The sequence below is a fragment of the Suricata suricatta genome, chromosome 2, assembly GCF_006229205.1.
Source record: "Suricata suricatta isolate VVHF042 chromosome 2, meerkat_22Aug2017_6uvM2_HiC, whole genome shotgun sequence".
Classification (NCBI taxonomy): Eukaryota; Metazoa; Chordata; class Mammalia; order Carnivora; family Herpestidae; genus Suricata; species Suricata suricatta.
The window spans coordinates 146,248-158,670 of record NC_043701.1 but is presented as its reverse complement, the minus strand read 5'-3'; the positions used below and the strand labels follow the sequence as shown (position 1 = coordinate 158,670).

At 45.7% G+C, this 12,423-nt stretch overlaps 1 protein-coding gene across 1 annotated transcript in view; it reads right to left on the bottom strand.

Moving 5' to 3' along the window:
* VIPR2 (vasoactive intestinal peptide receptor 2) overlaps positions 1 to 12,423 on the bottom strand; it is a 210,060-nt gene that overhangs the window by 64,767 nt on the left and 132,870 nt on the right. The window lies entirely within an intron of this gene.

Genomic DNA, 12,423 nt, shown 5'->3' with positions numbered 1-12,423 from the left:
GGCTGCCAGCGGAGCGGGCACGGGGAGAGCGACTGGGGAGTGACCCCCTTTGGGAACAGGCTCCAGGTGTGAACCGAGATGGGTTTGCGCCTACTTGTGCCCTCCTTGTTAAATAATAAGCAGAAGACGCCCAGGAAAGTGTCAAGAAACCCAGTTAGGGTGGGGGTGCTACCTTCGAAGCCAGTGGGGTTGGGTTCGGGTGAGTGAAAATTAAGAGGAATATTAGAGGGCATTTGGGTTTGGGCAGATTTCCCCCTGGCGGCAGGGCCTGCCTGCGTCCAACCGGGAGAGCTGGAGGGGCGGGCAGGTGCAGAGGCCTGAGGCAGAAATGAGCATCGCATAGACTTTTAACATCCCGGCGAATTATTTCAGCATTAGAGCTGGTGGCTGGATAGCTCGCAATGAAAATGGAAACAGGTAATTTTATTGTGGTTTCAACTTTTCGTTTGGAAATAATTTCAAACTTACGCAGAGGTTAGAATAAGAAAGAGTACAAAGAACCACCCTTAAAAAAATTTTTTTTTAGTAGTTATTTTTGAGAGGGAGGGAGAGACAGTGCGAGCAAGGGAGGGACAGAGAACGAAGGAGACACAGAATCCAAAGCAGGCTCCAGGTCCTGAGCTGTCATCATTTATTTAGATTCAGAGATTAAAGTTTTACTTCGTTAGCTTTTTATCATTTGTGTCCTCTGACCACCCCTCCCCCTCCCCCATGCATCCATTAATACCTATCAGCCATCTATCTATCATCTGTCTATCTGTCTGTCTATCATCTGTCTTTCCCTCTGTGGGAACAGTAGTAGAGGCCAAGATCTGGATGCTCTAGGTGTGCAGTTTTGGGTCTAGAAGCTTTTTGACTCTGGGTCCATCTCTTTGACTCACTATTCAACCCTGAGCAAGGCAATGAACTTCTTTGAGTTATGTGTAAATGAGAATAAGGGTACCTGCCTCCCGCCTCAGAGTGTGGCTGTAGGAACCAAGATCATTAGTGCATGCGTACATGTTTTGTGGTCAAGGGCCCACACTCTAAACATGACTACATCAGGCTCAGGGCAAGACACAAGGTGTCTTCGCGTGTGCGAGTGCATCTGACATGCAGCAAGCGGGGTGACAAGGAGATGCAGGCTAATGGGAGAAGGAGGAATTGGCTTCTTGTAGCAGGAGCTTGGAGGAGTGGGCACCTAAGTGTGACCGGTTCAGAAGAATGGTTAAGGTGGGAGGTCGAGGCTGGGAGTGGAAAGCATCTCAGATAAACACCTTGGGCAGAAGCATAAGGAGCAATGAAGGTGCTGACGGCATCAGAGAAATCATGAAGTGTGCCCAATTTGGGAGGCTTGAGAACCTGAAAGATAATCGACCCAATGGAGAACAAAGCCAGTACTGTATGTGAGTCAAAATTATACACCGTGCAGACAGAATGCACAGCCAAATATTCTTTAGTTCTGATTGTTCTTACCTTGTTCACAATTCCCACGGTTGTTGGGATGGTGGTACCGTCCTTTTTGGATAAATGTCCACTCTCCCAGGAATTTTCCCACTTTCCTTGGAGAGGGGCCTGTGTGTTCTCAGGGTTGGGGGAGGGGTTAATTTGCAGGTGACTGATACAGTGCACCATTGGCCTAATTTTCTGGGCTTCTGGCACTGGACTTGCTGACATGTTGTGCTGATGCCTTACAGAAGTCTTGGTCCCTGCCCTGGGCTCTGGGCTCTGCCTCCTGCTCCCCTAGGTCTTCTGACCACACCTGCCCGCGGCACCTGCACCCATCAGTGTTCTGAGGCACCCAGGAGGCGGTGGGAACTTAGGACACGTTTCAGATGCCCTCCCCACCTGCTGCCTGGACCCCTTTTCTGCCGGCACTTCCTTGCCCACCCAGCACACATTTCCTGGCACTATTTTGCCTGTGGCTTCCCTGGTTTTCCAGGCTCAGCTCTGAGTGGAGAGAACCAAGTCTTCCATGGTGGAAGCTGAGCAGATTAGAAGCCCAGAAACTTATTGATTCAGTGAGTGGAAGCCTTAGATCTTCCTGATCAGAAGAGAGTGAAATTGCTCAAAACAAAATACTTTCCGAAAGAGGAGAGTACGCTTTGAACACACATAACTCTGAAGTCCTTCTGGTTCCTCTGCCAGGTCAAGAAGAGTAATTCTGGGCACTGTATCTACTTGGGTGGAGGTCATGCGCACACCCCACATGGCCATTGTTGACTCGTACCTATGAGGAAATTCACCATTTGTTGTATGCCAATTTGTGTCTTTAAAAACCTGGATGCTAGATTTCAATGTACATCCTCCTGCCCCCTAACAAAAGCCTGAGGTGTGAGAGAACACTTTTAGTCATTTGCCCACTCACAACTGTGTGACTAGGGGGATCAGTGGGTGGTCACAGGCATGCCCTTCTGGGCCTCGGCCCTGGCCTTGGACCCCATGGTAGAGCGCATCTCCTGCGGCTGTGTTCCCAGTTCCTATAGGCAGCCAGCAGCCTGGATCCTTGGCGACCTGGTACTCAGGGTACCCTGGGGTACAGAGCTGATGCTCAGTGCATCGGTTCACATAAGAGTGCATTGTTTTCCCAAGCTGTGGAGTACAATTCCTGATATATGTGTGGCCTACTTCTCAAGATGATTATAAAGATAAAAATCAGATATGAGCCATAGAGAGCCTGCACAAATGTTTTTAAAAGTATATGGATGTGAAGTGCTGCCTTGGGGATATGTCCCCATTAGCCCCACTGCTGGCTCTGGCTTCCTGGGTGGTCAGATACAACCCGGGCTTTGGCCCCAGGATGGGTCAGTGGCATCTGGGCTGCAAGCCTGCCTGTGCCATTTCTGGCCCTTCTTATTTGCAGCCATAACTGACATATCCAGTGAGGTGGATTCATCAGAGTAAATTCCCTTTATGCCTGCAGCCTTGTGAGACCCTGGCAGTCCTGACTCCTTTTCTGGTGAGAATCTCTTTTCCAGACAGCAAAGGTCCAGTGCCGTGAGGTAGCAACTCTCAATTGCTTAATTTAAAAGGTCTCTTTCGCAGCAGTCCCTATCAAAATAACACCAACATTCTTCACAGAGCTAGAACAAACAATTATGAAATTTGCATGGAACCAGAAAAGACCCTGAATAGCCAAAATAATGCTGATAAAGAAAACCAAAGCTGAAGGCATCACAGTCCTGGACTTCAAGCTGTATCACAAAGCTGTAATCATCAGGACAGGACTGGCACAAAAACAGACACATCAGTGGAATAGAATAGAGAACCCAGAAAATGGACCTACAAATATATGGCCAACTCATCTTTGACAAAACAGAAAAGAATATCCATTGAAAAAAAAAAGACAGTTTCTTCAGCAAATGGTGTTGGGAAAACTGGACAGTGGCATGCAGAAGAATGAACCTGGACCACTTTCTTACACTTTACATAAAAATAAAATGGATGAAAGACATAAATGTGAGACAGAAAACCATCAAAATGCTAGAGGAAAAAACAGCCAACCACCTCTTTGACCTCAGCCCCAGCAAATTCTTACCTGACATGTCTCCAGAGGCAAGGGAAACAAAAGCAACCATGAACTACTGGGACCTCATCAAGATAAAAAGCTTCTGTGTAGTGAAGGAAACAATCAGCAAAAATAAAAGGCAGCCTATAGAATGGGAGAAGATATTTACAAATGACCTATCAAATAAAGGATTAGTATCCAAAATCTATGAAGAACTTATCAAACTCAACATCCAAAACCCAAATAATCAGTGAAGAAGTGGGTAAAAGACATGAATAGACACTTCTCCAAAGAAGAAATCCAGACAGCTCACAGATACATGAAAAGATGCTCACATCACTCATCATCAGGGAAATACAAATCAAAACTTCAATGAGATACCACATCACACCTGTCAAGAGTGGCTAAAATTAACAACTCAGAATGACCCTATGACCCAGCAATTGCACTACTAGGTATTTCTCCAAAGGGTTAAAAAAAAGTTGATTCAAAGGGGCACACAGACCCCAATGTTTATAGGAGCACTATTGACAATAGCCAATGTATGGAAAGAGCCCAAATGTCCATTGATAGATGAATGGATAAAGAAGATGTGGTTTATATATACACAATGGAGTACTACTTGTCGATCAAAAGAATGAAATCTTGCCATTTGCAACAACTAGTATGGAGCTAGAGTGTATTATGCAAAGCGAAGTAAGTCAGTCAGAGAAAGACAGATATCATGTGATTCCACTCATATATGGAATTTAAGAGACAAAGCAGGTGAACATAGGAGAACAGAAGGAGAAACAAGATAAAAATAGAGAGGGAAACAAACTATAAGAGACTCTTAAATACAGAGAACAGACTGAGGGCTGCTGGCGGTGTCTTGGGCACTAAGGCAGGCGCTTGGAATGAGCATCGGCTGTTCTTACATGTCAGTGATGAATCACTAAATTCTATTCCTGAAATCGCTATTACATGATATGTTAAATAACTTGGATTTAAATTAAAAATAAAAATAAAAGGTCTCTGGCCCAGCCTAGTCGTGCATAGCATAGTGGGATAGGAGCCTCGATAGGTCTTCACCGCTGCAGCCTGGACATCCTCCAGGTCAGAGGGAGGGTGGGAAGACTCAGACATCTCAACCTACTGGAAATCATGGGCTGCTTTTTTGAGTTCCTCAGGCCTCCCCCCATCCACCAATGCTGGAGACCCCTCAGCTATGGCCCTTTTGAGGTGAAGGATGCCTCTCAGGATGCCCACAGCTTCTGCAGGTTTCCCTTCCACTGGGATTCTCTTTCCTCTCCAGACTGTCCTCCTGAAAGGAAGATTTTCAAGATACTCCATGGGAGTTGACAGCTGGCTATGGAGGATAAAAACACACTCATCTATCTATCTATCTATCTATCTATCTATCTATCATCTATCATCTCTTTATCTGATTTTGTGCCAGTACCATCCTGTCTTGATGATTATACCTTTGTAATATAGCTTGAAGTCTAGAATTATGATGCCTCCAGCTTTTTTTTTTCTTTCCAGGATTGCTTTGGCTATTTGGGTGGATGTTCTTTTTCAAATTGAGGAAGGTCCCTTCAATTCCCCCTTCACTGAAGGTTTTTATCATGCATAGGTATTGGGTTTTGTCAAATGCTATTTCCATATCTACTTTATGCAGTTATATAATTTTTCTTCTTTAGCTTATTGGTATAATACATTATATTAATTGATTTTCAAATGATGAACCACTTTGCATACCTGGAATAAATCCCACAAGTTTGTGCTATGTGATTATTTTTATATATTGTTGGATTTAGTTTGTTAATATTTTGTTGAGTATTTTTGTATCTATGATCATGAGAGATATTGGCCTGTAGTTTTCCTGACTCCAGTTTTGGTAGTAGGGTAATGCTGGCCTCACAGAGTGATTTCAGAGTGGTCCCTCAGCTTCTATCATCTAGGAGAGATTGTAGAAAATTTGTATAATTTCTTCCTTAAATGTTAGGTAAAATTCACCAGTGAACCCATCTGGACCCAGTACTTTCTGTTTGGAAAGGTTATTAAATGTTGATTTAATTCACTTAATAGATACAGGTTTATTCAGATTTTCTGTTTCTCTTTGTGTGAACTTTGGTAGATTGTGTCTTTCAAGGAATTAGTTCATCTTACCTAAGGTATTAAACTTTGGGGCATAGAGTTGTTCCTAACATTCCTTTATTATCCTTTTAATGTCCATGGGATCACCTGTGATGAGCCCTCTTTCATTTCTGATATTAATAATTTGAGTTTTTCCTTTTTTATTCTTCGATAACTTGCAAGTTCCTCACATGCTGAATTAGAAATTAAGTCAATTGAAAGCCTTTTCCTCTTTTTTAATGCCAGCCAGAGATAGAGAGGAATTTAGAATATTTTTTATAAATGTACTAGAGTACTCTTTAAAGTATTTTCCAGAGTGCACATCAGATGGACGCCAATATTTAGTCAACATTTGATTAAGTTCAGGGAGAATGACCTGATCGGCAAATTAACTGATGAATCAATGATGAGATTCTCTGTACTTTTTTAAAATCAAGAAAGCCTCTGTAGATATAACTTCAATATTTTACCTAGAGGCTAACTTTACAGAGATGGCAAATTCAGATCAACAGGCTGAAGATTAACAGCTTGGGAGCAGAGTGAGCTCAGCTGAATGATTTCTTTTACATCTGCTTCACTCACTCCATTTGGTCTAGAACCCTTGGAACCAGTACAGGCTGTACATTATGTGCAGCAAAAGAGAAGGGGAGAGACAGCAAACATTCCAACACACCTTCTAACTCTATTTGGCTTCCAAAATGCATACTCTGCAATCCTCTTCTACGTCCTCTTGTCTCTTGATAGAAATTATCCCTACAGGGCATGGTTATTGCCCCTAAGCAGCTGCCTGCTCACCTCCATGGTGACACTAATGGCTGCCGTGAGCACCGAGGGCAGAGCCCAAGAACTCGAGCTCGGCCCCTCCTTGTCTCCTTGTCTCCGTAGGTCACTTTCAAACAAAGCAGTTTCCTCCAGTTTAAGCCAGAATCTCCCAGTGCTTCATCTCTTCCCTGGCCTTTTAAAAACCTCAGAAATGGCATTTAGTGCTGTAGATGCCTGACTTGCATGTATTTCTGTGCTAAGGGACCAACGTAGCCAGCAAGGATTCAATGCTATTTTTACCCAGGATGGGGAGTCCAGGGTACAGGGCACAAAGCAAGCCTTTCGGATGCATGATATCCTTCCAGGAAAACTTGCTCTGGATGCCTCCTCTCCCTCCAGCACGTGCTTCCTCGCCACCTCAAGTTTCCACCCTGTGAGACCAGGCTCTGCTTCCCACTGGCCACCACGATCATGAACTGACGGAGCTGCTGGAGCGTGTGCAAAACGTGCCTTAGAGCACTGGCCGTCTCGGGGTGGTGGCGCCCCTGCCTGGCTGTATGGGACCCAGAGAAGGGCTTCTGACGGTCAGTGCCTGGACACTGAGCACAGTGAGGCCAGGCACAGAGCAGCCGGCAGTGCACACAACAGTTCTTTTCCACGAAGAATGGCCCTGACAAGACTGTCAACAAAAAGCGTGGGAAGAAAAGACCTGGTCCCCTGAAGAAAATGAGCGGCGCACATGGAGGGTGGTGACAGTGTGGCTGAGTGAGTGTTCTCAGAGGGCTTGAGGCCCATCTGATGTGTCTTGTATGAAGGGAGCCCTGAGAACCGCGTGGAGAGAAGGCGCGTGCGCAGAGAGCTGTGCACCATTAGGAAAGGTCAGGCAACGGAAGACTGTGTCGCCTTTCAGAATGGCTTGTTTCTGTTTTGTAGGGAGAAGAGAAGAAAGCGAACACGTTTGAAGGAAAACAAAATAAAGATCTCCTGTTTTTAACCACATATTCAGCAGAAATGAGAATTAAGAGGTAAATTGGTAAATGGGACTTAGTTGAAAGGTTTGCTCCTAAAATAAACAGGGCAGGATAATTAATCACTCAAGTGGACCTAAAGTATTTGATAATATCCTCCTAGGAATAGTGGATGCACCACATGAAAGTGAAGGCTTTTCTATGCTCAGTTCACAGTCGCTAACCCTTTTATACACAAAATCAGAAGTATTAATGAAAATATCTAAGTTTTGTTCTTGTCCTTTTATTACCATGTTGTTGCATAACCTATGCCCTTTAGTTCCCCTCCCCCCATACTTTCTAGTCTCCTACTGGCCCTCCTGTAATTCCACGGGCACTTTGGGAGGGGGGTGAAAGGGCAGGAACCAGTGCAACACTTCTGGGCTGAGCACAGAGTGCTCCGGGTGCTGCTTACCACTGCACTGCCGGACGTGATGCTCCCCCAGACATCACCTAACAGCAGCCAAGGAAAAGTCCCCTCTCTGTCTCAAGAGCCCAGCTATTATTTTTAACCTGTGGTTGCTGAGGAGAAGAGCCTTGTGAACCTAGGTTTTGCCCGAGCCCTGCCACGTGAGCCTGCATTATCATTTTGCCTCTCAGAACATGTCTTGTCATTTGTAAAATGAACTCATGAACAGGCTAGTAGACTATTCTGACTACTTCTAACACTCTCAAAGCAAGCTAAATTGATATTTAAAAATTAGAGTTAGCTGCATTTTCATACTTATTATAGTCTTTAAAAGAACAAAATGAGGCTTTAAATTTTTTAAAATTCTTATTATTTGTTTATTTTTAGAGAGAGAGTACACGAGCAAGGGAAGGGGGAAGAGGCAGAGAGAGAGAATCCTAAGCAAGCTCCATGCTTAGTGTGGAGCCCAACATGGGGCTCCATCCATCACCCTGGGATCATGACCTCAGCCAAGATCAAGAGTCTGACATTCAACTGAGTGAGCACCCAAGCATCCCCAAAATGAGGGTTTTTAATTACTCTCCTGTCAAAGCTGGAAATAATTTCCTTTCTTTTTTTAATGTTTATTTATTTTTGAGAGAGAGAGAGAGCATGAGCAGCTAAGGGGCAGAGAGAGGGAAACACAGACTCCGAAGCAGGCTCCAGGATCTGAGCTCTCAGCCCAGAGCCTGATGTGGGGTTTGAGCTCATGAACCATGAGATCATGACCTGAGATGAAGTTGGACACTCAACCGACTGAGCCACCCAAGTACCTCTAATATCATATCCTTTCTTATAATTTATTTTATTATGCCTGTGTAGAAGACAGAAACTCAGGACATTTTTACACCTGGAAGCAGTGAAAATAGTCTGTTATTGTGTCTGATCCTACCTTCACTCTGCAGTTTTGACCTACAATCTGCAAACCAGTGTCAGCTCTTTATCTGAAAGAGGACAGTATCAGTGACCATTCACTTATCCAAAGATGACCTTTACAGGAGAGTCGCTGCATAGCAGGAAAGTTGGAATGACTCTGCTCCTCAGGGCTGGGGCCTTGCTTGGATTGGTCCACTCCATTTTCACTGGGTGTGGAGCTTGGTTATCTGACTTTCTGGTGGCCAAGTTCAAAACAGTTTAGAAACTTTGAGTCAAGTTTACAGAAAACCATATAAGATTAGTGGAACAGATATTAAATTTAAATAAAAAGACACAGGAACTGAGAAGTAATGCCAGTGGGGTGTCTTTGTAGATGCCGTTATCTGGTATTCACGAAAGTGTGACAAGAACCAAGCAAAAGCGCGGCACTAGTGCATTTGAAAGCTGAGAAGTGAGAACGTTTTTTACACACGATGGTTAAGGTGGCCTCAAAGCGTAAGCTTCAGCAGGTCAGTGGGACATTTGCTCCTGTGGAACACCCTGCTAATGGCTAAGGCCAGGCAGGTGAGGCCAAACAGTCCTGCTTAGAAAGTGAGAAATGAAAACTGCTCTTTGGACAGCAAGGGACTCAGGATGGCAAGATGTTGTGTAGCTAAGGTCTAGGGGCAGGGGCATTTTAAATCTGTACTCGAGTTGTTAAAATGTGTTTGTATTTTACTCTTCTGTTGGCATCAAGATGCATGTATGGAGATGTTTGTCACAATGTGCATTGCTATGAAAAATATTTAAAAACTGTCTGTAGTGCTATCTGAACGGCCATGTGCAGGCCCGGACAACCTGGGAGCCCCTGTCTCTCGGCCAGGGCATTCTGCGCCTGCCTACCTCACTGCATGTGTGCCACGGTCAACACTCTGTTGTGCCTCCTTGGTTAAAGAAGATTGGACTGATTGTCTTAATTTCCAGAAGGGGAAGAAGCCAACTCATGCGGCCTGGAGAGGCCTGGACCGGGGCCTTTTGGTTCAGCGGGGGCCCGTCCTGCTTCCAGGTGGCCTCTGCCTAATAGAGACTCAGGCCCCGGACAAGCCCTGCCGAGTAGGCCTGCGTGGGGCTCCCAGGGTCCAAAGAGCATCTTTTGGGTGTCAGATGGGTGCATATTGATGGTCCTCAAACCATGGGTCCAGCTGCTTGAGTTACTTTGATGACTTCACTGGACCTGGTTGTCTCTTGTATCATTAGCTAGAAAGATGATCAGATAAACCATTTCTTAACCAAAGAGCACAAGAGGACATTACAAGAATGACCCAGGACCCTACTCACCCACCTTCCCTCAGTCCTTTCAGACTCCAAGGCTGGTGCCTGGAGCTTCACGGGCAGAGTTTGGGCTTCTAGCACAAGGCTTTGGTCAACATTTAAATACAGAAACTAGGTGGGGAGTGGGAGCTTTACAGTGGCTAGTAGGGGAGGGGCCTGTGGAAAAGATGGGGAATGAGCCATGGAAGAGGGAGATGGAGGAGAAGATGAGGAGATAGAGGTTCTGAGGATAAATTTGTCAACTCTGATTTCAAACTTGGCTGTGGCTTACTCTCTGTGAGCTAATGTTCTGATGGTCATTTTTGTATACTAAAATGCAGAACTCTCATCTGGGTCTTTTGCATTTTTTCTATTTCTGTGTATTTTTGTTAAAGTTTTTAAACATTAACAAAAACAAAAGTTATTTTTGAAGTTTTTGGTGGAACAGCATATACCTGTGGAAATAGATTTTCTTAGTCTATTTTTTTCTCACTGTTTCTACCAATATTAGCCTTTATAAATATTTAGACATTTGGTAGTACATCTGCTGTGGCATGCACCAGCGGTGGGTCTCTGCCTCTCAGGGGCTGGCACTTCCGGGGGGCTAGCAGAGTCTTTCAGGAAAAAGCACGCATGCGTCCACCTACACACACAACATGCCTCGCTGAGAAGGTGAGTGCATTTCACCCTCATTTTAGTGCCGAGATTCTCATAAGATTTCGGGACGCCCCATTTCCAGCTGGAAGAGGGTCAAGAAAGTGTCAGAAGGCAGGACTCCTCTCCCAGGTGTTTAATTATTCCATTACTGACAAGTTTTGAGTTTAAAAATATTAGATGAAAAATTTCCTACACAAATGGATAGGAGAGAACAAAGACAAGCCTTCCCGGCAGGAAACAGGTGGCGGCAGTTTGTCAGGAGCCACGTCTGTCTCTCTGCCTTCTGCAGCTCGTGACGGAGCTGTCAGGGCCCAGCAAGTCTCTGTGTCGGAGATGCACACGTTTCTGGATGCAACGGAATGGTGTGCATGTCTGTTCTCTGAAGCACCTTCTCCCTCCTTACTTCCTCCGGTGGATGTGTGTTTGCATATGCAGCCACCAGTGGGACCAGAGCCGGAACATTTCTGGAAACCCGGGGCCCCGTGGCACCCTCCCCACCATCATCCTGTCTCCCCACCCAGCACAGTCGTGTCAAGGCTCCAGTGAGGCCATGAGGACGACATTGGTGGGCCTGGCAGGGCGGTGCAGAGACCGCGGCGGGGCCTGTGCCCCTCGTTTTGGTCTTTAACCCCATGGTGCTCTATGTGGCTGATTGTTTTATGGCTGCGCCTCTCAGCTGAGTTGTAAACTTAAGTTCAGGCCATGGCCCACGCTTCTGTCGCCCACTGCGGTGCCAGTTGGGGCCCTTCAATGTGACCATATTTGCTGTGACCTAATCTGCAACATTCGACCACTTGCCCACCTGTCTTCAGTTGATCACATAAGACAGAAAACCGAATTATCCAACGGACGCTTCACTAGTCACGCGTGTCTAGTTAGCACCCAGTGTGTGTGAAAGACCTTGAGAGCCAGACTTGCCGCTGCGCTCACGGGCTTGCTGTCAGTAGGAGACAAAGATCCGATAATTGCGGGTAACCCATGCTTTGCTCTAGCAACTCAGCTGGCCCATTGCACAGATCGAGTGACTGGATGGGGAGATGGACGGTGAGTGAGGTATTGAGGTTTAACGGAAATGCCTTTGTGAGTCAACATAACAGCTAAATGCATCAACTTGGACAAAAAGGAAGATTTGTTAGCCCACAAATCAGCTCACGTTTCTCCTGAAAATGTTCCTTCTTATACTTGAGAGCACTTTAGCTGATTACTTAAAATGTTTCATCCTTAAAACAGGTCACATCCTGCTTTAATTTTCTTTATGGAGTGTACTGTCCTTCCAGCTTGTCAAATATGTTTGAGAGAATTAAAAATAGAATGTGCAGAATCTGGAAGAGGTACCAAAAAAGCAAAATGCAGACAGGATGATTAAATTTCCCTTGTGTTGATTTTCCCACACCATCCATAGGAGGCAGGCAGCTCTGGCGACAGATAATTTGTTTTCTTGCTCCAGAGGCACTGGGTGTGGGTGGCTGCATGTGGGTTACACGGTGCCGTCACCTGCCCGTGGTCCCCCCAGGACTTCTGCAGCAGGGTCACTGGGGGATCAGGGGCTGCCACGCCTTAGTGAGGACCCCCGGCAGCTGGTGAATGAAGTGCCTGCGGCAGGGCACACCTGGGCTGGTGGCTTCTAGACAGAGTTCCCTGAGCCCGTGCTCCCAGATCCCCTGACCATGGGCATGAGGGCCTGGAGGACAGTCATGACTCTCCACGATTTCATCTCCTCCACTGTCACCATCTGTGACTGGCTGGATGTAGCTTCTGGGAAGTCTGTGCTGAAAGGG